Source organism: Cyprinus carpio, chromosome B13 (genome assembly GCF_018340385.1).
Source record: "Cyprinus carpio isolate SPL01 chromosome B13, ASM1834038v1, whole genome shotgun sequence".
Lineage (NCBI taxonomy): Eukaryota > Metazoa > Chordata > Actinopteri > Cypriniformes > Cyprinidae > Cyprinus > Cyprinus carpio.
In genome coordinates this window covers 29,961,464-29,988,396 of record NC_056609.1, presented here as the reverse complement: position 1 = coordinate 29,988,396, position 26,933 = coordinate 29,961,464, and the positions used below count along the sequence as shown (strand labels likewise).

Below are 26,933 nucleotides of genomic sequence, written 5' to 3'. Positions count from 1 at the left end.
TTCACCAGCACACGCAAGTGCCAGCAACTTTCAGTTTTTCGAATTCCCAACAGACTGAAAGCATTGAAATTCAAGAGACATTTTAATAATGTGCATATTTAAGGCATGTGCCGTTCATGGTGATATTAATGCATTTTAATGTTTGCATGTTGCAATGGTTACATGTTGGGTCTTCGTGAGTGTTGCCAGATTGGGCCAATTGTTCTACAGTCCAAAAGCTCTCCTCTCCAAGAAAAACCCAAAATATTCACTGCCAAAAGAATTCTATTTCCATGCCAACCAAGGTTGATAAACACAGTTTTTAGATCCTTAAAACTAGTGACAAAATAAAACTATAAAAATGAATACATAGGAGAACAATATAACAGGAAAACGGGTCAAAACATGATAAATACAGTACAATAAATTAGCAAATATATATAAAAAAAATAATAATAAATTCTACCCAAACAGGTTTAAGTATGTAAAATATTTGCAAACAGCAGTCAAGAAATGAACATATGTCTTATTCAATGTCAAAAGCAAAAACGAGCCAATTCAAGTCCAGACAAAGAAGCCCAGTATAAGTGATTGTTTGAGAGTTGAGTCACTCTACCTTTTTTTATACGTATGCCATTTCGGTTTAGCAATCACTTGGATAAACAGCTGTAAGTTTAGAATCTGATCCCTTATTGCAATAAAAATGTTGGCATCAACACCAACACCAGATAAATCTGCAGTGTGTTTACGAACAGGAAACATTCTCACAAGTTCCACTAATGTTTTTTTTTTTTTTTTAAATGTTATACAAATGTTAGAACGTTCTCAACATTCTCAGATTGTCCTTATGATGTCATTCGCATGTGATGAACAATCCATTCATAACCTTTAAGTAACGTTCTGATAAAGATGATGTTCTTAGAATGAAAAAATAAAAACACATTTAAATAATTTTTACAAAACATTCAAATAACTTTATATTTTGTGTGAAAAAAAAATTAGTTATTAGAATGTTTTAAGAAATGTTTTTGTAACCTAATGCTATAATCACGACAAGAAAATTGGATATTTTAATGTTTTTAGAATATTAAAAATGAATGACAACATTATAGTAGAAGAACTTTAAAGTCACATTATGAAACCTGGACTTTTTAATGTTTTTAGAAACATAACTTTATCATTTGGGTGAAAAGGCAGAATGTTGTTTTGTAACCTTTAAATAACGTTATAATTGTGAAAAGAAATCTGGACATTTTAATGACAATTTCAATGTTCCCACAATGCTTTTATAACTTAAATGTATTACCTGTATACTAGTAAAGCCATGATGGCTGATTGGATGGATTCCACGCACACTTGGGTTTTGTTTGTGTACCAGTTAACCCTTAAAATGACCAGTTTGAAAAACAACAAACTGACCACAAACTGGTCCAGATATTGTCCACCCACCAAACAAATTTTAAACCTCTCAATCGAATTCAAACTCACCAGCTGGGTGGAAATCCTCCCAATCTGGCAACGCTGGTCATCGCTATTTACCACGATCAACCGTTGCCCTGACAGCCTTGCAGCGTTTGTTGTCTAAAAACAGCAAGGAGCACAAAACTCGATTCCCATCCGCAACCGAAAGCTTCTTTTGGATTTCGAATGGGTCCATAAGTCAGGCCCAGACAAAGTCTGTTAGATCTGAGAGGAAAGGCAAAACGCATCCCTCAGGGGCTAATCTGTATTTGCCCAGTTCAGCATTAACCATATAAAAGAGAGTTCACTAAGTGGCAGAACAAAACTCAGCTGAGAGCCTTGACGTGTCTGGCCTGCGGGCGTCGCATGAGTTACACATCGCCAGCAGCCAGCGGCTCACGCGCTCATGACAAATATCTCCTCTAGTCATGGTATATTACCATGCTCTGTGTCCGTCTCGGCAGAAGCCTTCCAGAAGCCTGCCAGGTGCGAGAACATTTCATTCTCTTAGCGCTGGAATATTTTGATGTATTATTCATTTAGGGTGTAGTCCCTCTCGTTCCAATGCAAAATAAGCTAAATGAGGCGAATCTCACGAAACCTGTCATAAACACATCCAGATCATATTTCACCCCGACTCAAAAGAAAAATATACGAAATGATATTATGCACAAAGAATATGATGCCTATTTTAGGACCAGGTTTTATGCATTGTGATTTCATATTTCACACTCAATTCTTACCATCACTCTCATTACTGTAATGCAAATAAAGCAATGATTTATTATTTCAAGTATAAAATATTCATACCAGAGTTTCTTAAGACTTTTTCAAGGCATTTGTAAGACCAAGTAAAGAAAATGTGAGGAATAAACTCAAATGTATAAAATGCAAATGTCTAAAGATCCTTAAATGAAGATATATTTACTAGAAAAGCAAAAGTACATAAAATAAGAAGTTCTTGTGGGATTATTTAAAATCAAGTGAGTTTGTGATTAAAACAAGAACGAATATCTGCCAATTGTCTCAGAAAGATCAAGTTAATTCAAAACTGGATTTATATCCTCTTGACATACAGTATTTGTCCTTGTTTTAAGCATAAAATAACTTCATTTTGTTCAGTTTGTCAAGATTTTACATTTGTATTCTGAAAGTAAATGTGCCTTGATTTAAGGATGTTTAGATATTTGTTTTGGAAAATAAAAATACAACATGCATGCAACATTTAATGCCACAATTTTATGAATTCAAGATTTCCTTTTTAAGGCCTTAATTTGTTGAAGGAAAAATTAAGACTTTTTAAGACCTTTTTAAGACCCACACAAACCCTGAATCCATAAAGTTGGTATTAAACTTATCCACAAACAAGCATTTTCTTCATGCAGTATATAATTTCATAACTTTTTTATTTAAAAAAAAAATAAAAAAAATACTCAGGAAGACATTATTTGTTTTGCATTTTTGAGAAAGATTTTGATTTTGATTTTTGCAATGCATGCAACATTTAATGCTACAAGTTTACAAATTCAAGACTTTCTGCCCTGATTTAGGACTTTTTAGATCTTCATTTGTGGAAGGGCCTTTTTCAGACCCATAGAAACCCAGCATCCATCATGAGAGTATTTAATTTATCCACAAACAAGCATTTTCTTAACGTGATATATAATTTCCTAACTGTTTTATTAAAAAAATAAATACTGAGAAAGACATTATTTGTTTTGCAATGCATGCAACATTTAGTCCCACAATTCTATGAATGCAAGACTTTTCTGCTGTGATTTAGGAACTATTTTAGGGCTTTAATTTGTTGAAGGTCAGTTAGACCTGCAGAAGCCCTTCGTGTTAGTATATGCATTTTCTTCATGCAAAAATACAATGTCTATTTTTGACTTTGATTTTGAACTGAAATACGACCTTTCATTGTTAGCTTCACCCAAGAGTGAAACTTACCTGCAGTTTTCTAAGCAGATACGATCTAAAACAGTGGAAATAATAGAAACGGCTGGCAAGATTTCTGCCAAAACTGCAGACATCTGGACTGCGAGCTCCCCAAAACCCTCCAAAACACAATCTGCTCCTATAACAACTGCACGTCTGTACGTCCTAACTCCAGCAGGAGAATATTAATTATCAGCAGACATTAAGGCCTGCAGATTGAATCTGGCACGCATTAAAACCGCGCGTGTTACCACGATAGCTCGTAGACCTCCTGAGGGGAAAGATGTCTAGATTTTCTCTCCCAAAAAAAGCAGAATACATTTACATGCTTAACAATGTGCCGTTCCCTCAGCTAGCAATTTTACTCCTTTAATTCAACTAACACAATCTCATCAAATATTAATCTCGCTCTTGAGCTGTCTCTGACGGAATGGAAGAGAATATGAGAGCCGGTTATGAAAAAATTGAGTGACGAGTGACGTGACATTCAGCCAAGTATGGTGACCCATACTCAGAATTAGTGCTCTGCATTTAACCCATCCGAAGTGCACACACACAGAGCAGTGAACACACACACACACTGTGAACACACACCCCGGAGCAGTGGGCAGCCATTTTATGCTGCGGCGCCCGTGGGGAGCAGTTGGGGGTTCGATGCCTTGCTCAAGGGCACCTAAGTCGTGGTATTGAAGGTGGAGAGAGAACTGTACATGCACTCCCCCCACCCACAATTCCTGCCGGCCCGGGACTCGAACTCACAACCCTTCGATTGGGAGTCCGACTCTCTAACCATTAGGCCACGACTCCCCCTGCGTGAAATAAAACAAATAACAAATAACAAATAAAACAAATAACAAAAAAACGCCTCCATTCGAATGAATCCAAAAGAGCAGAACACGAACTCACACGGATTATTATCTGATCTTATCAAGGACGCAGAGCTTTGCATCTTTATGTTCAGGGTTGGCATTATAAATGCATTTTGCTCTCTAATCATGTCTTACAGAGGAATACATGTGTTGCCGTTTTCAATTCAGCGCCGCGTGTTCTTTTAAACGCAGCACATTTCATTCTGTAATTAGGCAATTAGTGCTTCTAATCTCTAAACTTTTAATCTAATAAAGCAAATGCGATTCATTTTCCCCTGATGTCAGTTCTGGCACTGTTTCATTCTCTCCAAGTAAACAAAACAGGAGAAATGCTGTTTGATTGCCTCCAAAACTGTGAAGCGATCAGCTCTCTGTGAAGCATAAAAATAATGAGCAAAGTTTACTCGGTTTGGTCTGCCTACTACATTCTTAGCTGTGCGTTCTGTAGCCCATGTCATTTAAGCAATAATCCGGCCAAATTTTAATCTAACGCAAGCGATGGTTCGATATAATCGATGCCGTAAACCACAACCTTTATGTTCTCAATAGTCTTGTTTAGTCAAATCAGCAGCTGCGTGTGATGATAAGCCATGACGCTTTGAAGCGCAGCCATGTTTGGTCTCTTTGTGCCAAAGCGTTGGACATCTGAAGCATTCCGACAGCATTCACAACAGCTGCGTGCATTAAGCATTTAGTCGACTGGGAACACGCGTCTCGGTTTAACACTTCCCCTGGAGACAGATCAAGTCCAGCACTTTCAACTACGAATGTATCACAGGCAGGAATCTTTACATTTACTACCCATTACAGTCGCAATACAGCCACCTGATCGGGATCTCTAGTGCCCAGGCAATCGAAAACATTTGCACTTAATTGAAAACCTGCTTCAGTAAAACTGCACGAGCCGCCAGGCTTCCCGAGACGAGCCGGAGGGAATCCAAAAATAAACAGCACCTCGTTCTTTTAATTAAAGGTGAATCAGTTGGCCTGTGGCAAAACGCCCCGAACCAAACTCAGCCTTTCTTAAACAGCTCAATATAAGATGACAGCGGGTTACTGGCCAGGAGACGACTCTCAGGGTCCCTGAAGAAGAGTATTGAATGGGTTGTCCATAACATCCATACCTGTTCTCTCTATACCCTTGCCACTAACGGTTAAACTTCACGGCTCCCGTCACATCTCGGCCCGTCTAATCGGGTCGGACTTAAACAATGAGACAGGGCTAAACCGAATGCACCCGCAAATGAGAATTGATGCAGTGCATATGGCCTCTACCTGTGTGATGAATGGCTCTGAGTAAACTATCGGATGCGTGAGGGATTGACGCGGGAATACTGCGTCTGCTCGTGCACGCTTTCCTGTTAGACTTTAAATAGCAGCACGAGACAAAGCGCCACAACAATCCAGGTTCCAATTACATGCTGATGAATTCCAGAGACATTAATAAAGAGAATTAAGCAACAAAGACTACCAGACTGTAGGCTCAATATCTCAGGATATCAACTCATTTGCACAAGTTTCAAGCATGCAAATCCTACTTCATGAAGCGTTTTACTTCACTTACACGGGTTTGCTGAACTGGCATATAAGAAATCCCTTAAGTGCCCTACTGCATCGACCAAAGGCAAACAAAACAAAGTTTTCACTGCTAATCAACTGATACTCTACATGCACGAGAATTCCCATAGAGAAAAAAATCCCAAAAAATATATAAAGAAGTCACTGTTTGTTCCCAAATATGTTTACTTGAACTGTAAAGAAATACAAAAGACAAAAAAATGCAAACGTTGCACTTATTTACCACAATTAATATGCAAATAGTTGTGAAGTTATGTCATTATCGGCATTATTTTTAATAATCAAGGTAGTCTTCACTATAAAAAAGCGATACTATGCTTTTTTAGAGGAGCTCTACTTTAGAGTACAATGCATGGTTATATAACAATCATTTAATACCATATTATTTATCAAAATACCATAGTAATACCACCTGACACCATCTGTACCATGGTACTGCCAAAGTGCTTTTTACATTAAAGACAATCATGAAAAAACAATAATTGACCACCATGGTAAAACCATGTTTTACTGGACATGTATTATTTTAAGCATCTTAGAACACCATGCAAATACCATACGAAAACCTAGTAAGCAAAAAGTACCGAGGTATGACCATCACTGCACCACGGTACTGCTACACTAAGTATTAATATAAAAAAAAAAAATCTATAAGAAAGTGATTTGTATTGGTTTTCCGATAATGTACCATGATACTACCATTATTGCCAGTGCCGCTTTATTTCTTTACATATAGCCTATATTAAAGTACCATGGTATTATTGCCATCACTGTGCCATAGTACTCCTACACTCCTTTCCAGTAAGTATAAAAAAAAACAATCATGACCTCAGCAAAATTTCCTTACATAGATGAAATTGCCATGCAAATACAAAGGCACATGGACATGGTAATCATTTCAAAGTACCATGGTAATACCATCACTGCATCATAGTACATGACTTTCTTGTATTAATACTAAACAACTATGACCTCACCAAAAAATTAAATAGTCAAAACATTTACATGCTACTACCATATTTATTATACTGTATATCCTTACATATATTGGAGTACAATGCAAATACCATGGTACAAACGTTCAAATAATCCAGTACCACACACACACACACATATATATATCAAAGTACAGTAGGCTATTACTATACTTTCTTTTAACAATTAATACTAAGCAATCATGACCTCAGCACGATTTACAATGGTTTCCGAATACTGTACCATAATAGTATTGAAAGTACCATGGTATTTCTTTACATACACTGAAGTACCATGCGAATGCCATTGTATTTCAGAACCATTATAACCAGGAACCAGAGCATTACGATGCCATCACTGTATAATACCACCTCAGTACTTTCAGCAGCGCTCGTTCTAGTATAAAACAAACAATTAAAGCAGTTCTTTCAGACACGAGAGTAAAATCGCGAACGTCTTTCTCTCTCTCTGTAATGAATGATGCGCAGGTGACAGACACGCACCTGTGTTTCCTCGCGAGCGCCGAGCTGAGGGTTCCATCGCTCCGCGCGCAGGGACTGTTCGGATCGGTCCGGTTCGGTTCGGTTCTCCTGCTGTCTGTCGTGTCTCCTCTCGAAGTGTCGGTTCCTCCTGAAGAAGAGTAGAAGTCAATCACATCACTCACTCCTCGAGGAAACGAGCGGAGCAGCTGTTTCTCCACACGCGCTGAACGCGAGACTGACGAAGATCACAGCGCGGAGTTCACCGACTGTGTGTGTGTGTGTGTGTGTGTGACTGAAGGAGGAGTCGTTTTGATGCACACAGCTCCAAAACTCTCAGTGTATAAGCCATTAAATATTTCACTATCATGTTTAAAACACAGAGGTTAGATCATTTTGGTTAATGCAGGCCTATATTATTTTTAATTTAAGAAAAACGCAAAGATAATGTAATAAACATATATAATAATATAGGCCTACCTTAATTTTAACCAGAAAAATAATCTTTCGATTAAAGATTAAAAAATGCGTAGATTAGCCTATTAAAAAAAAAAAACGATGTTACTTTTTTATTAACAATATCAAATTACATGTATATGACAAACATTATAAGCTACATGATATAAGCAATAAACATTAGGCTATACATGATATAACAATTATACACTAGAGGGGCTGCATACAAATACAAATTTATAGAAACATAAAAAAACTAATAAAAACTCTAACCATATTAATTTCCCTTTTTTTAAATTCCCCAACTGACACAAACCAAATTTGCAAATTAATTAAATAAATAAAAATAAAAACTACTGTAAGGAAACGCGAACTGTATGTCACACTCTGCGCATGCGCCTCCGCGCGAATTTTCGGACCAATGACCGCTATCTTCAAACTGTGTAAATCGCGATATTTAGATGGAAACTATGACAATAATAGCTGTGTTTCCATTACACTTCAAATTGTGCAAATTAAAATTACGAATTGAAAATACGCCTAATGTTAAAGCGTAAATTTTGCAAAAACTCCCATATATTGTAAAAAAAAAAAAAAAAAAAAAAAAAAAAAACGCACCATGCACATTTCTGAAGTAGCTCTGAAGTAGCAAAGATTAACGCATATGCCTCCTTGGAAAAATTATGGCCAAAATCCGTCAAATTCCATTGCCATGACTTATCGCAAGAGGAAAAAGTTACTTTTTAATCGCATAGCATTGGTTAATGGAAACACCATCATTTCGCAATACTTTTTTATCGACTTTATAAAATATCGCTAAAGCTTTGCGCAAATCTGTAATGGAAACATGCATACAGATTGTAAGTTAGAAAGTTAGTTGTTTTGTTGTTGTTGTTTTCTGTGTTCTCCTTGTTATCTAATGATACTGATCAGGGTTTATATATATATATATATATATATATATATATATATACACATAGCTAGAAGGTTCTCACAAATGTAATGTTTATGGAATGTTCCAATAACTTTATTAATATTTGATATATGCGTTCTTATAACATTGAGAAGAAACATTCATAGAACAACATTCTCTGAATGTCCTTGATGTTATTTGTATGACATGATGAATAAGAAACATTTTTATAATCTTTAAAATAATGTTATAATCACAACAAGAAGTTCTTAGAATATTAAGAATACAAGTTCAGATAATGTTAGATTTTGGGTTAAAGTAAAGTTAGTAGAATGTTGCAAAAAAACCTTGTTGTAACCTTTAAATAACGTTCTAATCATGACAAGAAAACAACGTTTTTAGAATATTAAAAATAAACATTCAAATAACACTATATTCTGGGTAAAAAAAAAATAAAAGTTAGTAGAATGCTATAAGAATGTTTTAGAAATGTCAAAACAACGTCTTTGTGACCTAAATTTGTTACATGGTACACATAAAGTGTGATGTGAACATTTTGATGATAAATGAGAGCCTGAATCTTGTTTATCGGTCTGTGTATCTCAGCTGCTGTGCACATTACAAACCATCCATGAAATTAACTGATGTATAGATGACTAGTAAGTGTAGTCTATATTTATTAAATCGATAGTTTAAATGATTGGTGAATATTACGGTGGACAGTTAAGAGCAACATATTGACGTGTTAATGGATGTTATTTCCTTCTACAGTAGGTTATATTCACGAACCCAACCACTTATCATCCAATTCTAGATACAAACTATCACAGTTATCTCGTTAATCATCAGAGTTCCTTTATTTCCTCCACACTTATCCAAATCACTCTAACAATGGGACAAATTAAAGTTGAACTATTATAAATTGAATTGTTGGCTACAGAGAGCAACGAAACCATGTCAAATCAAGCTGTCACTCAAACTAATGTTAAATTAAAACATTAGTTTTCATGCAGTTTTCTGGCAATAATGCATTTCAGTGTCATGCTTTTTTTGTCAGTTTTCATATGTGGCTCTGAAAGGTGTAAAACCCAATTATGAAATGTGATGTTAGTGGCAGTGAATGCAAACCCAGAGAATAAATATGGAAAAATCATGCACTGATGCATTACTGTCGCTGTATAGACGGATAATTCACTAGTTATTTAAAGTATTGATTCAAGAACGAAACACTTGCTAGACTAGATTAATACACGCAGATGCCCTGTCATCATCATCATCCACGCGTCAGATTATTGTGAGTTATGGCTGCAGATTGAATCTGTAAATTCATTTCATGGATGGTTTGTAATTTGTAGAGCAGTTGTGAGATACACAGACTGTAGAAATAGATCAACAGGATCCAGGATCTGGTTTAACATCTGAGGAGCAGAAAATCTTCAGCCTTTATGTGTTTATCAAAATCAATCAATACGATGATCAATATCTTTCCTGTCCAATTTAGTCACCATCACAAATCCTGTATTCATCTCCATCGGCACAGAACAACAAACGAGTGCAAAGGGAGGGAATGCTCTCTTTCTTTCTTTCTTTCTTTCTTTCTTTCTTTCTTTCTTTCTTTCTTTCTTATATTCTTTCTTTCTTTCTTTCTTACTTTCCTTCTTAGATCTTTTCTTTCTTTCTTTCTTTCTTTTTCTTCTTTCTTTCTTTCTTTCTTTCTTTTTTTTTTCTTTCTTTCTTTTGTTCTTTTGTCTTTCTTTCTCTGGCTGCATTTCTTTTCTTCTTTTCGGCGTTTCTTTCTTTCTTTCCCTCCCCCCCGCTTTCCCCTTTTCCTTCTTTTTTTTCGGTCCTTCCTTTCGTTTTTCTTTCGGAACGCTCCTTGCTTCTTTCTTGAGGTCCTTCTTCCTTCCTTTGCCCTTTCTTTCCTTCCCTTCCGTTCCCGGAACCTTCTCCTTCCTTCTTTCTTCCTTCCTTTTTTCTTCCCTTTCTTCAATACCTTCCTTCCTTTCTCTTTTCCCCCCTTTTCTTCCCTTCCTTTTACTGTCCTTCCTTCTTCTCCTTCTTTCTCCTTCCCTCCTCCTTCCTTTTTCCTCGGCTTTTCTTCCCGTCTTTTCTTCCTTCTTTTTTCCTTCTTTTTTTTTTCCCTTTCTCCTTCTTCCTTCCTTTCCTTCTTCTTCTTCCCTTCCTTCCTTCTCTCTGTCTTCCTTTTCTTCTTCTTTCCTTCCTTCCTTCCTCCTTCCTTCCTTTCCTCCCTTCCTTCCTTCCTTCCTTTCTTCCTTCTTTCTTCCGTTCCTTCCTTCCTTCCTTTCTTCCTTCTTTCCTTCCTTCCATCTATCCTTTTTTCTTTCTTTGTTTCCTTCCTTCCTTCCTTCCTTCTTTCCTTCCTTCCTTCCTTCCATCTATCATTCCTTCCTTCTTTCTTTCCTTCCTTCCTTCCTTCCATCTATCCTCCCTTCCTTCTTTCTTTCCTTCCTACCTTCCTTTCTTTCTTCCTTCTTTCCTTCCTTCCATCTATCCTTCCTTCCTTCTTTCCTTCCTTCCTTCCTTCCATCTACATCTTCCTTTCTTCTTCCTCCTTCCTTCTTCTTCCTTCCTCCCTTTCCTCCTCTTCCTTTCCCTTTTTTCCTCCCTACCTTCCTTTCTTTCTTTTCTTCTTTCTCCTTTCTTTTTCCTTCTCCTTCCTTCCTTCCTTCCTTTCTTCCTTCTTTCCTTCCTTCTTTCTTTCCTTCTTTCCTTCCTTCCTTCCTTCCATCTTCCCCCCTTCTTTCTTTATTCCTCTACCCTTCTTCTTTCCTTCCTTCTACCTTCCTTTCTTTTTCTTCTTTCCTTCTTTTCTTGCTTCCTTCCTTTCCTTTCATTCCGGCCTTCCTTTCCTTCCATCTATCATTCCTTCCTTCTTTCTTTCCTTCCTTCCTACCTTCCTTCCTTCCTTCCTTCATTCTTTCTTTCTTTCTTTCTTTCTTTCTTTCTTTCTGTAGTTTGGCTGTAGTTTACGATCATAAACGAGCATAGTACCTATTCTATCTTTCTTTGACTGTCGTTTATTAATTTACTCAAATACAGTAAAAGCATCTCAGGGTTTTTTCACTGTAAATGCCCTCTGGAGGGACGTGAAAGAGATTCTTCAGAATGATTGCATTTGTATTCATCCTTTTTTTTTTTTTTTTTTTTTTTTAAAAAGCCCATGAATAAAATTTTCAAATGGGGTCAAATGCACCCAGGAGTGATCTCATAACATATTCCATCTTTCTTGTCTTAAAGCCCAGCTCAGCTGTTTGCTGCTCGTCCTCGGCCGCGTTTGTTCCCTGTGTTTGCAGGAATATGTGTCATAAAACACGGAGGCTTGCTCGTCTGCGGTGAGCGGCAGGGAGAGGGCACGCAGAGGCCACATTCATTTTTCAGCACATCGCCGCTGTCACAAGGGAAGTAACATCACAAAAACTTTGATTGGTTCAAATTGTACGAGGTTTGTAAAGCCGAGGATGGTCCAGAGTGCAACGGGAGAAAATTTTGTTCATTTTAAATGCCCGTTCAAAGCCATGACTGCCAAGTGGAGAGGAGAATACAAATGAAAAATATATTAGGGCTGAGATAAATGTTGTAAGAGTGCTTTTCAGACAGAAATGAGTCCTACAGAGCACCGATGTTCCAGAGAAGATAAGTCGACAGTATTAATTTTTATTTCTAATGGCCATGTTTATGCTCTAAAACAGCCCCCCCAAAAAATAAATAAATGAATAAAATAAAAAATGGTCCCCCCTTTTAATTTAGAGTTTATTAAGTTTTAAAATAAATAGATTTTAAGTTCATATTTTAATAATGTAACAACACATTTAAATCTATATATTATGTATATGTATGTATTTTATTTATGTAAATGTATATATTATATTTCTATTTTATTTCTATTTTAGTGTCCTACTAACGGGATTCCCAAACTTTTTTGGTCAGCTGAACCCCTTAGACATGAAATATTTACCGAAAATTTATAATTTAAAATTAATTAATAAACACTTTTGCACAGTTCTCTAATGTTAGTTAACGGTCAATTAACATATTGCTCAGATAAGCAAATATTCAATATTTTTTTCAGTAAATACGTATATATAGTAGCACAGCTTGTCCAGTAAATTATATTGCAATTACAGTTATTATTAATTAAATAAAAAATATATTCAAATATTCTGACTTTATCTCTGATATGACATTTTATCCCATATTTTATTAAAAACATAATTAATAACATGTAATAATAATAATATTATTATTATTATTAATTAGTTAATTGATCAGATTTAGATCAGATTTGTTCTACTGTTATGACGTTCTTATGAAGTTTGTTTGTTCTTTTCATAGCTCCTGGTCTCTGCGCTTTGGCTGCATGTAAAGGAGCAGCGTGAACATTCTTCTAAACATCTCATATGTTTTTGAACCGTCATGAGGGCGAGTGAATGATAAAGAAATGTAATGTCTGCCACAATATTTCAGTGTTCAGAGATGATCAGTTATAATTCACTCTGATGAATACAAATACTCTCTGAAGCGGATTTTTGAAGGCTTCATAAATACTCAACGCAGCAGCCGCACAGAGGTCTGTGTGCATTAAGAAAACCCCAGATAACCATAATAGCCTCACACACCAGACAGCAGCGCCGGAGGCAGATAACGCCCTGCACGCCTCTTTCCATCCCTGTGGCTGTTGTCAGAGATATCGCTGATGAAATGCATGGGCTGAACTGTGATTCGGACGGATCGTGACCGTATCTGGCGTGGCGCAGCGGTCGCAGCAGGAGGATCGGCCCTGTCTTGAGCGATAGCCCTTCGCTCCGCTCAGCTCTTCTCAATATTTCATCAGACAGACAGGCAGGCAGAACATATTTGCTTACACTAATGGCTGCTTCTTGGAAATACTGACAGGACAACATCAAGCGAAGTGAAAGTGAGGTCCACCTGTTTGCATGAGAGTATTTCATATCCAAAGCAACTGAGCAATGTTTTCTGCACACTCATGCCTTGATAAGTCTCTCTTAAGTGAATTGTTCACGCAAAAATGAATGTTATTTCATCATTTATTCTCAATCGTGTCGGTCAAATCTCAAATATAGTTTTTTTTCTATGTGCTACTGGGAACTTTTAAGTTCTAATACTTTTTTACCCATACTTTTTTTATTTTTTTTATTTTGGTAATTATATATATATATATATATATATATATATATAAATATAAATAAATATATAAACATATATATATATATATAGTAAGATGTAAATCAGATGTAAAAAATATATAATTATATAATATAATATAATTTTTATCAGTAATAACTAATTGAAGTCACGCTGACAATTTAATTTAATAATTAAACAATTTAATTTGATAACTATATATATATAAATATAAATAAAAAAATATAAACAAAAATATATACACAACAAGTTATATGTAGTTATTATAAATAATATTATTATATTAATATATTTTATTAAATGAATTTAATAAATAAAATGAACTGTTATTGTAACATATTTTTGGTTTTAATTTAACAATTTAACACTTTATCTCGTTTAAAAATAAAGAATTACTGTGAAATAAACAATTCAGAAAACGGATGATGATTTAATATTCACATTTCTTTTAAATTCTTTTAAAGGTTAGATTGGATTCGTTCCGCATTTATATTCTTGTGAAGTTTGTTCTTTTTACAACTTTATTATTCTTATCTTTTAGTTGTACATTGTCTCTTTTTTCCCATTAAACTGCAATGACAAAAGCTTCAAAAAGGAAGCAAAAGACAATTAAAAGTGGTATAATATTAGTTCATGCTCTATATTCCGAGTCTTTTACATCATGATTCATCTGCTCTAGTTCTCTTTTGAGCATTCAATGCTTCCGTGAAGAATGGAAAGTCATACAGAAAAGTTAACGATGACAGAACTTGCATTTTTGGTGAACTTTGCCTTTAAATGCTTTAAATGTCTTGCCTTTTTATACAAATCTGAGAGCAGTTGTGTTTATTGATCATCACAGATATCTAGTTTATTTTAATCTTAAACCACTCCAATCTGAAATACTTTGCCAACCTTTATTGTTATTGTTTATGTTAAATAAGACAAGCTTTCTATTCTTTCACATGCAGCTCTCAAACCAAAGATGATGCAACTACTGTAGATGTTATGCATCAAGTTTGATGTCAGAAGATGAGTACATGAACTATTCCTCTAGAAAACAATCATCTGATTAAATATTGTCAGCATGCACTGATGTAGAATGTGATGAATGTCACACATTCATTGAAATCTCAGGGCTGTAGTTTATAGGTGGGAATGATTCTGTGCATCTACAATTCAATATAATCAATGCATTCAACGTCTAAATAAGACATAAATATAATTAATCTATAAATCATGCTTTGTTTAGTATTTCATATTTCAGCTCCCTCAAAATAAAGAGTTGGAGGCGCGTGTCCTGAAACTGAACAGATGACAGCTGACACGGCGAGCGAGTCACACACTCAGAGCCGAAATGAAAACCTGCTCACCATAAAGAAAAGAAGCACTGACAAAACAATGTTATCAGACAAGACGTGTTTACAGCTGCTGCACTGGTCGGGGAGGAGAGTCTGACCACTAGACACTCATTTCAGGTTTATGTATTTGAATTGCATATCAAATTTACATGCATTTGGATTACACAGATTTAACGTAAACAAACTCATGATCTTAATGTGATGCGTGTTTGTCTGCCACGCATAAGTGAACATGTTTAAACTATTTGTAACTGTTTGATTTTGAGTCATCATATTTTTAAAAATGTATTTATTTAAATTGCTTAGAATCAGCATAAATCCATGGAAACGTACTTCTACCATGTGAGAAAAAGAAATAAAATTCAGACTTTTTTCTCACAATTCAGAGTTTATTTATCTCAATTTAGTTTATTTTTCAAAATTCAGAATTTATTTCTAGAAATGTAGAAATTTTACTCACAATTCAGAATTTGTGTCTCAATATTCAGACTTTTTTTCTCGCAATTTAGTTTATTTTTCAAAATTTAGAATTTGTCTCAAAATTTAGACTTTTTTTCCCATAATTCTGAGTTTCTTTCTTAATATTCAAACTTTTTCTCACAATTCAGAGCTTATTTCTCAATATTCAGACTTTTTTCAGAATTTGTCTCAAAATTTAGACATTTTTTCAGGCAATTTTGATTATTTTTCAAAATTCAGAATTTATGACTCAAATTTAGACTTTTTCCTCACAATTCTGAATTTATTTCTCGCAATTTAGTTTATTTTTCAAAATTCTGAATTTATTTACCAAAATCTACACACAATACACACATTACAGATCTCAAAACTCAAAATTTACTTCACTCAACTCAAAATTTAGAATTTATTTCTCACAATTTTATTTTTAAAAATTCTGAATTTATTTCTCGAAATTAAGACTTTTTACTCACATTTCAGAGTTTATGTCTCAAAATTTACTTTATTTCTCACAATTTAGAGTTTATTTTTCAAAATTTTGAATTCGTCTCAAAATTCTGACTTTTTTCTCACAATTCAGAGTTTATTTAATTACTCACAATTAATGACTTTTTTTTCATTTTTCAAATGTTTTGATTTATTGATGATAAATATATAAACCTGGTTATTGTGCATTAAACACAAATTCAGTGTATTAGTACTAAAAACACATACTATATACACACAAAATACAGTATATCTTACCTGTTTCATTAATGTATGATTGAACATATGAATCACAGTAAGTTTATGTTAAATATTTTTTTGAGTGCATTGATTTCTGACATTAAGACCATGAAAATTAGTAACCAAATAATGCTTTTAATTACTCTTTCTTAAAGCTTATAATTAAAAACAAAAATCAAAGTGTAATTCCAGAGTAATTTACAGTCATTATGCTTTTAGCTCCAATCTTCGGCCCGTATGATGCGTATATTGTATTTCTTTAAACTTTCTTTTCTTCATTTGTTTTTAAGAAGTAAAGCTCTGCTGAAATATAGGTCTAATTAAAAGCCGATTAAAAATAGATGGTGTTTGTGGCCGCAGTGAACTTTTATCTTTAAGCTCCTCTCAGATAATGGCAACATCGAATGTTTATTTAATGCTTTATATTTGAGAATGAAATGACTGCAGAGATTCTGGCAAATGTTTTTTATGTCTCCCTCTTGTTTCCAGAAGCTTTTAGATTTGAAGAAGTCGCTCTCATGTCTCTACTAAAGGGTCTCTGATGATTTTCCGGGACTTTAACATAAATAGGCTAAGAAACCCACAGTACGATGGGCTCTGAAGTGAAAATGGGACATAAATGTTGTCAGAGAGCTTCAAAGTAATGTTTTATCTACATAAACAGATTTACTTCCGCTTCTTTTGTACCTGCAGGGAAACACGGCGGATTTCTTTTGTCATTCACGTCTCTTAACTTAATTCGCTGATGTTGGGGGACAGTTTATATACAGCATTAGTGGTCATTTTAATCTTTAGGTTTGGTCATTTGTAACTAGGCTTAAAGGAGTAGCCGCAATCGAAAATTGTGTGACTGAGCTCCACAAACATCTGTCCATCTAAAATGAGCAGGTACTGATTATTTCACACATAAAGTGGTGTATATAACTTTGTTAATGAATATCTAGTTCCATACAGCAAAAAAAAAAAAACTCTAAAATATATTTCAAAATATACAAAAATAGCCAAAAATATTTACATAATATTTTTTCTACCAATATATTTGTAGCTATTTTTGATATAATAAATATATATTATATATATCACATTCCCATATAGCAAATATATATATTTTTAAATACATTTTTTAAAAAAATTTTAAAACCATAAAAAAAAATTATCAAACAATACACATACAAAAAAAAAATATACATTTGTACAAAATATATTTTTAAATGTTTATATATATGTGTGTGTATATATAATATAGATATATATATATATATATATATATATATATATATATATATATTATATATATATATACACACACATATATATAAACATTTAAAAATATATTTTGCCCTCCACAATACCTCAATCCATTAAAATAGATTCACATATATGTCACATTTGGAGAAAAACATTACTTGTTTAAGAGATTGGAAATGTATTTTCTTGCCCCGAAATGTATTTTGAAATATATTTTGTAATATGAAAGTTGAAACTAAATATATTTTCTATTTATATTTTTTTAAAAATAATGTTTTTGAATGTATTATTATTATTATTATTATTATTATTATTATTATTATTATTATTATTATTATTATATGGGAAATAAATCCCATAAGAGTGTCAGGATTCAAAGATTTCACAGGAGAGAATACTCGATGGACATTGGCTTTGTGGCAAGAAACATGTGCTAAAAAATCTGAGTTCCAGACCCATTTACACCTTCCATCACGACACGACCCATTTACACCTGCTCCTCCAGCTTTCTGTCCTCCAGGAGAGCCACAGTATGCTCTTGCTTTATAGGTGCAACAGTTGACATGCTCGTAAAAACCTCAGATGCAGCGAGGAAAGAGTGAGATGAAACTTCAGCGCCGTGCAGAGATACCGTGATGAAAACAGCTTTTGTAGGAACACTTGAGTCAAAGACAAACACAAGAGTTTGATAATAGATAATGGATTAGTGGAGTTTCAGCCAAAGATGGAGTGAATGGAAATGCAAATGGAGCAATAACACAGTGATCCGTGTTTGAAGTTTGTCTTAGTGCAGATCACATACAGAGATTTTCATTTGCAAGTCAAAAACTTGATTGATTTTATTAGAAAGCTATACCAACGGAAATATGGGATGATTTTAGACTCAAAATGTTTAATAGATACACGCACAATTATCCATGTACTACATAAATTTTATGCATGTATCTTACTAGCCACAAACAAATGCCTTTCAATTTGAGTGTGTGGAATTCAGCATTAAATGATTGTGCAGAGATTTGTACAAATACAGACACTTTAAAAATACAAATGTTCTGTTCTGCATTAATATATCATAAATTGCTAATGCAAAAAGGAATCCGTGCATTTGTGGATCAGGTGATGCATGCATTTATTGATGTCTTGTTTGAGTCGGTTCATTTAGATTTTGAGACTTCATTTTCGCAGTTTGCATAATTTCACGACCCTCACACAAACAGCTATCAATGAACAAGGCCCAGTGCAATTCATTAACGTGTACATGGTTTGAAAAATTCGCAAATGTGCGTTACTACACTGAAACAAATGTGTCTGCAGAGTTAAGAATTACATTAATGTGCAGCATTTTGTTCAAATAGATACATATTTTGAATACAAATGTTATAGTTTGTGTTAAAGTATCATAATTTGTCCATGTAGAAATTAAGATGCACATTTGTGAATCATTTGACATGCGTGCATTTATTCACATCTCTTCTGAGTCGATTCTGTTTGATAAAATATAAAATTATTTTATAACAGCTAGTTCCCTTGGCAACATTTATTTGCATTAAAAACTTCCAAAACAATAACAAAACACAACAATATTACTAAAACTTTGAATTGAAATGAAAATATATAATATAAATATTAAACAAAATCTTATAAAAAGCTAAATCAAAATATTAAAAAATATATAAAAAGCACACCTAAAACTAAGTTAACTAACAAACAAACAAATAAATAAATAAATAAATTGAAAAATATTTTATTTCTGTTAGTTCCCATGGCAACATTTCTTATTTTCATAAAAAAAAATAATAAAAGCCAAAATTAAATTAAAATAAAAGTATATAATATAAATATACAGATATAAAAAAATACAAAAAGCTAATTCAAAATATTAATTAAGATTAAAAAACACCACTCAAACAAAGTTAACTAAAACCATTAAATTAATTAATTAATTCATTCATTCATTAATTACATTAAATCAAATCAAACTTAAATAATAATAATAATAATAATAATCATTTTATCTCAGCTAGTTACCAAAGCAAAATTTTTAATTTTTATTCATTTTAACCTGATGTACTAAAATAACTTAAACTAAAATAGAAATCATAATTAATAAAAATATAAAAATGATAAATAAAAACTATATATACATATTAAAAATAATACAAATTACAAAAATGCACAACAGAATTACTAAAATTAACTTAAATTAAAATGAAAACAGAAAAATAAAAACTAATGCAAAATATAAATAAAAACTAGTACTTCAGTGATACTAATATACTGCCACACACACTTTCAGACCATAAAAAAAGCTTGTTTCTCAATACTTTTCTCAAAGCATGTCTCATTTTTAAGCATGATAAGATAAACAAACTGTTTTCTGCATGTTTTCTAAAATGAAATCATTTGAGATGTGTTTTTCGTTATTGTAAGTTTCTAATGTAAGTTCACACACTCAGCAGTCTGAACAAATGTGCCAGAGGTATAATTATGTTTTCATTCGCACATTTTGCAGCTGACAGTTTTTCCATCTGCTGCATGCAGATGAAGAGCAAGTCGATATTTTGTCATTCAAACAATCGACCTCATATGGAAATATCACTTGCTGTGAAAATGACTTCAACAGTGTGACTTTCACATCTGTAGACCTTAAAGGGATAGTTCAGAAAAAAATGTATCCGTTGGTACCCATTGACTTCAATATGGAACCCTAATACTATGAAGGTCAATGGCTACCGGAAACGTTCTGCTTACAAACATTCTTCAAAATATCTTCTTTTGTGTTCAGCAGAAGAAAGAAACTGATTTGAATGAACTAATGACTGATTTTAAATTTTTGAGTGAACTATGCCAAGTGAAAAATAAATATATTTAAATGTATATTAAATTCATTCAAATCACATCTAAATACATATTTACCTAAATAAACTTAATTAAACTTCACTTAACACTAAAAAACTGTACTTATACTTAAAGTCTGCTAAACTGGAACAACTAATTTTGTACTTAACCCACTTTAATTGTGCTGAAGTAAAGATATACTTAATATATTTTATTGTGCTAAAGTGGAACTATTGCAAGTAAACTTTAAATATTTTACATTTAAAGTCCGATATTATTCAAAGATCATACAATCCTCATCAGTGACATTAAAACACATTTTAAACTTAATATTAAGAAAAGTGCATTGTGCACATGCCAAGTTTAATTATAATTCTTATATCAGTAAGTCTCGAGTTATATGTCAGTAAATATGTTAATAGATTTGAACTATACTTAGTATGAAATAAATGTATTTTAAATATATTACTTTGGATATCTGCTTCCCGGAGAATGTCATTGGGTCAAAATATGAGATAAGTAAATAAAAGCCTGAGCTGTGTCCACAAGTGTCATGTCAAACGCGGCACATTTGGCTTCTGCAGCCTCCGGCGGCAGCCCTGCAGCATCAGACGAGGGTCATTCTGTCGGGTAATGGCTGCTCTCTCTGGAGACTCATTTAGTTTTGTCTGCCTCAGAGAATCAACCTCTCGACAGGGAAGGAATGTAATCATCGCCTCATTTTCTCCTCTCTTCTCTGTCCTGCGCTATATTTACATAGATTTTTCTGTCTGTCCTTCATTTCAAGACTTTCATTTCTCATGCTTTCCTCATCTCGCTCCTCGTTTCCTTATTTTTCTCATTTTAATGATCACGCATGCTGAACTGGTGTAGGATTTACTTTTAAACATTTCACATTTTCAGAAACTGCTAGTAAATTTCACAAATAATTACAAAGACATGGCAGGTAGCATGCTGAATTACATAACATTTTAAAATACAGTAGTTTATGTTGATAAATGGTTTTGCTGCTGTATTTTGTGGTTTATTTTAATCCACTTAAAATTAAGGTATTTGGTATTTTATTTTAAAATACATTTTGATGTATCTTTGCCCAACCCTGGAAATGGCAAGTACAAAACTGAATTAAATACACAATTTTATCCAAAGTGACTTACAGTTGGGGAATACAGAAAGCATTTCTCCTTAAAGAGGCAAACAGACAGAGGAAGTGCTCATAATACCAAGTTTCAGAAATTTGTTCAAATTAGTACAAACTAGAAAGAGAAGGAATAAATAAAGAGAAATACAATTTATTTATTTTTTTTTTAAATTTAGGATGAAGTCAAGAAGAAAGAAATTAGTTTTCAGCTGTCGCTTGAAAATTGTCAGGGATTCAGCATTCCGGATAGGGGTTGGAAGATCATTCCACCAGCCAGGAACGGTGAACGAGAATGTTCTGGAAAGTGATTTTAAGCCTCTCTGTGATGGTACAACGAGGTGTCGCTTACTAGCGGATCTCAGACTTCTGGAGGGGATGTAGATTTGTAGTAGTGAGTGGAAGTAGGCGGGTGCTGAGCCTGTGGCTGTTCTATATGCAAGCATCAATGTCTTGAACTTGATGCGAGCTGCAACCGGTAGCCAGTGCAAGGAGATAAAGAGAGGTGTAACATGGGCTCTTTCGGGTTCGATGAAGACCAGTCGTGCCGCTGCATTCTGAATCATTTGTAGAGGTTTGATTGTGCTTGATGGAAGTCCAGCCAGAAGAGCATTGCAGTAGTCCAGCCTAGAAATGACAAGGGCCTGGACAAGAAGTTGTGTCACATGCTCCGTTAGAAAGGATCTGATCTTTCTGATGTTGTGCAATGCAAACCTGCAAGATCGAGCAGTCTTTACAGTGCGGTCTTTGAAGGTCAGCTGGTCATCAAAGATTACACCAAGATTTCTGACTGAAGTTGATGGGGTAATTGTAGAAGTACCTAGCTGGATGGAGAAATCATGCTGTAGAGTTGGAGAGGCAGGGAAGACAAGAAGCTCAATATTTGCCAGGTTGAGCTGTAGGTGTTATATTCTTTCATCCATGCCGAGATGTCCACCAGGCAGCCTGAGATCCGTGCAGCTACTGTTTGATCATCTGGTTGAAATGAAAGATAGAGCTGTGTGTCATCAGCATAGCAATGGTAGGAGAAGCCATGAGACTGTATGATGGGACCCAGTGATGTTGTATATGTGGAGAAGAGGAGGGGTCCAAGAACTGATCCCTGAAGAACCCCAGTGACCAGTTGATGTGCATATCACACCACCCCTAAACAACCCACACTGAAATACCAACCAAACAAACAAAATTCAAACCATCTAATTCCAATCTAGCCCAGTAATGAGAGGGCAGACAGGAGGATCTGATGATTGACAGCGTCAAAAGCAGCAGATAGATCCAGCAGAATGAGAACTGATGATTTGGAATCAGCTTTTGCAATCCGCAGGGCTTCCATGATGACAGTAGTGCAGTCTCAGTTGAATGGCCACTCCTGAAACCTGACTGGTTAGTGTCCAGTTTGTTGATCTGTGAAAGAAACAATAATACCTGGTTGAAAACAACTCTTTCGAGGGTTTTCGCTATGAATGGAAGGAAAAAGACAGGTCTGTAGCTATCTGTAAGTGAAGTGTTTAATGGAGGTTTCCTGAGCAGTGGGGTTACCCGAGACTGCTTGAATGCAGAGGGGAAGGTGTCTGTGAGGAGAGATGTGTTGATAATGTGTGTGAGTGCTGGTAAGAGTGTAGGAGAGATTGCTTGGAGGAGGCGTGAGGGGATTGGGTCTAGAGGGCATGTTGTAGGGTGGCTAGAGAGGAGAAGTTTTGATACTGCTGCCTCAGTGAGGGGAAATTTCACAATATATTATATATATAAAAAAAGACAGATAACAGATTGAATTAAAGCAACACTATGTACATTTTGGCGCTATAGGGGTTAATAAACAGAACTGCACACTGCACATTCTAACCGGAGCTACTTCTCCAAGTTTATGTCTAGGGCGATTCACGCAGGTATGTGTTATACTCCACAGCAGTGACGAACCAAACAGGCTACAATTGTCCAAAAATAATCACATATTATAAATGTAACGTAGTGATTTGGGATAAGACCAAAAGCCGGTTTGCTAGATAAATTTATGATGTACTCGCTCATTATATACAAATTTTGAACACGGAAAAGGTTACATAGTGTTGCTTTAAATAACATTTTGATATAGAAAGACTGAATTTTTACTTTATTGTACAATGTATAAATCTTTGTTATTATTTTAGGAATTACTAGTAAAAAAATTTTTTACAAATATTTGCAAATAAATGTTTAAATGTTAAATGTAAATGTCTGGAAAAACTGAAATAGAATGTTTGTATGTTTTTTTTTTTTTTTGCAAAACATACAAAACCTTTGTTATTATTATAATTTTGGAAATTGCTAGTACATTTTCTGAAATAATTAGAAAGAAATGGCAAGTAACAAAGTTAAAAATGCAATGCAATTAAAAATGAAATTTTAAAGTAGAAAAACATACAATTCTTTATTTACAACTATTTGTTTACAAAAAAAAATCATCACATGGAACGGAAAGGTTTTGCTCATCCATACTGAAAACAATATTTTCACTCAAAAATTGCTAGTAAGTTTCTCAGATTCTTAGTAAAACGCAATCCAAGAATCTTTTATGGTGCAGTTCCTTTAATATCTCAGTTCAATATAAGTTCAGTTGGAGAGCACAGATTTTTGTTTAAGTCTCCTGTTCCTCAGATCTTCTGAGAAAGACTTCAGTAAAAGAAAAAATCTCAAAATGTGCAATTAAAAGATCTCAACATGAACTCATTCAATTTTTCCATAGTGATCTTCACTTCTTTCTGCATTCATTTTATTGCCATATACTGTATATGAACTATTGACTCACTTTGTGTCTATTTCTATTTCTCCAAAGGGGTTTTAGGAGAAACTTCTGAAGTAAATCTGATGTCTGCATGAAGCATTTGAGGCGTCTCATGAGGTTTGAAAGCACAACATCCAAACAATGCATTTTTCCTTTGAAGTTTCATTCATTCCTTTTTAGCTTTAGTAAATTTACTCTCACTGCTGTTACATAAAAAATAAATAAGCCCAGTTTTGCTATTTCTGAGTCAAACTCAGCAAAAAATGACTGTAATTTGAAACATCAGACTTGTTGCACTCAGAGTCTGATGTCCTCCTGAAAGCTGCTTTAACTTTTTAAAATGAGTTAAACTCAGTTTGAGAGCTTAAACTAACTTTACGTGCAACTTTATGCCGTTCTAAGTGTGTCGGGGAGAGAGACGGGGATAAAAGTTAATCTTCTTAGTATGTTTCAAAAACCACGATTCATATGTGAAGAAGAAACACGGACCAGAAGTGTGAATCATACTAAATATGTTAATATATGTAAATGCAGAAGATGAAATGTTCATTTACTCTTTCATCCGCTTGCATGCTGTGAGGAAAATCAGTTTCTTTACAATATAAAATAAAAATAAAAAATAAGTTTATACATATGTAATTCCTGTTCAGCAGAGCTTTAATAGTTTGAAATTTAGTTCTTTTTTCTTTACATTAGAATGTGTCCTGTTGAATTTAATTCTGTGCAATATATATATATATATATATATATATATATATATATAAAACTATCATACATTTGTATCATGTTTTACAGAAGACACTCACTAAAATGTCATTCAGTTTAAAAATCTTGTAAGCCATATTCAGCACAAAAATCATTAAAAGGCTCTATTTAAGGATCACAGAAACTAATTAATAGTCACTAATTAATTGTTTAAATCTTTTAAATCTCTTTACCACAATCCTTTTAACCAGGTTTTACTAACCATTTGACAGCAAGACGTTGTAATCGTTTAAAATATAATAAAACTTAGAATGATCACTTTTTTTATGTATTTTAATAAGTACAGGTCAGAATAAGTATGTTGTTACAGTTTTTTTTTTTCATACATATACTATCTATTACGCTGAATGATGATGGGACATTATTTCACATTTACTATAGATGTGTGGGATGAAATGAGATTCAAAATTGGGGACTGCATGGCATACATGATTTCTAATCTGTAAATCTCGAAAGAAGTGTGCACTTTAAGGTCATATTCATTATATGACTAAAAATATAATAACCTAACTTCAGCAGCCAAAATAATAAATAGTGTGCCTGTGTCCAAATACTGTATATATGGACCTAACTGTAGAAACTTCGAAGCGGGTTCACGATTCATTTTGTGAATCATTATTCAGATCATGACTTCGGCGCGCATATCACAAATCTTTTTTTTTATATTTTTTTTTTATAAAACAGTACAACACATCAACACATTAAGGAACCACAATTAAAAACAAAATAAAGACGAATGAAAGAAAGTATACACAAATACAAACCCCCAAATCAAATTAAGCATAGTTTTATTATAGTAAAAGTGTAACCATGTTTGTTTGTTTGTTTGTTTTATAACCACAGTTTTACTATGATTACACTACAGTATGTAGCAAAACCATGGTTAAGTTGTGGTTACCATAGAGATGTGTTGCAAGGTTAACAAAAACTCTAAAAATAAATGAACAAATGCACACATTAAGAGGACTTATAGGATGATTTGTCACTGCTTTAGGATTAACAGAACTTTTGATAGTTTTTATGTGAAATTTAGCTAGCTGGAAACACAGATTAATGAAGTAATATTTTCCTATATTCTCTTTTCAAAAAACCAAAAAAAAAAATATTTAAAACAGAAAGAAAGAAACAAAAACAAAATACAAAAGATAAACAAATAACACATATCATACAAAACAAAAAAAAAAAGAAAGAAGAAGAAAAGAAGACAGCAACTCACTTCAGTATCTGTCTTACATTATAATTACGTACATAAACCTTTTATCAAATCTGTTGTTTGACCTCTTCAGAGAACTATTTAGTTTCCAAAGTTGGACATTGCTTGTGATTTTCGAGAGTGTTGAATTTAGTTTCATTTACTTGAGAGTCATTTTTATATTTTTAACCCTTTTTTTTTAAAAAAATATTTGTGTTTTTTATTAAAAAAGTATAGAAACAGTCACAAACCATCGCAGAATTGATCAAATCCATTAATAATTTAGTTTGCTCGTGCTGCTGTTTTCACCAAACGTGATGTCACTTCCTGCAGAATGATGTCATTACGGAAGTAAGGATGTTAGTCATCCATTCAAACCAAAGTACAATTCTTTTAAATTCAAATCTATGTTTAGGCATTTATTATATTGTCAAGCCTGATTTCCATATTGTATATTGAAACACGAATGATGGGAAACATTTCTAAGATCCGTTTCTGTTTTGAGTGTTAAACAGCCGTCCGTGACCAATTCACTCTGATAAATACTGGTGTAATAGAGCTCAGGGAAACTTAACAGCAGCACGTAATTAAGTTCTCTTCAGTTCTACTTGCTACCAATTAGTTTGTGCACCTG

At 33.7% G+C, this 26,933-nt stretch overlaps 1 protein-coding gene across 1 annotated transcript in view; it reads right to left on the bottom strand.

Annotated features, from left to right (window-relative positions):
• Window positions 1-7,567, bottom strand: part of LOC109077109 (heparan sulfate glucosamine 3-O-sulfotransferase 1-like) — a 49,612-nt gene extending 42,045 nt beyond the window's left edge. The window contains exon 1 of the mRNA XM_042737605.1: window positions 7,304-7,567. The gene's annotated coding sequence lies outside the window, so the exon portion shown is untranslated. The remainder of the gene's footprint in view (window positions 1-7,303) is intronic.
• Window positions 7,568-26,933: the final 19,366 nt, after the last annotated feature.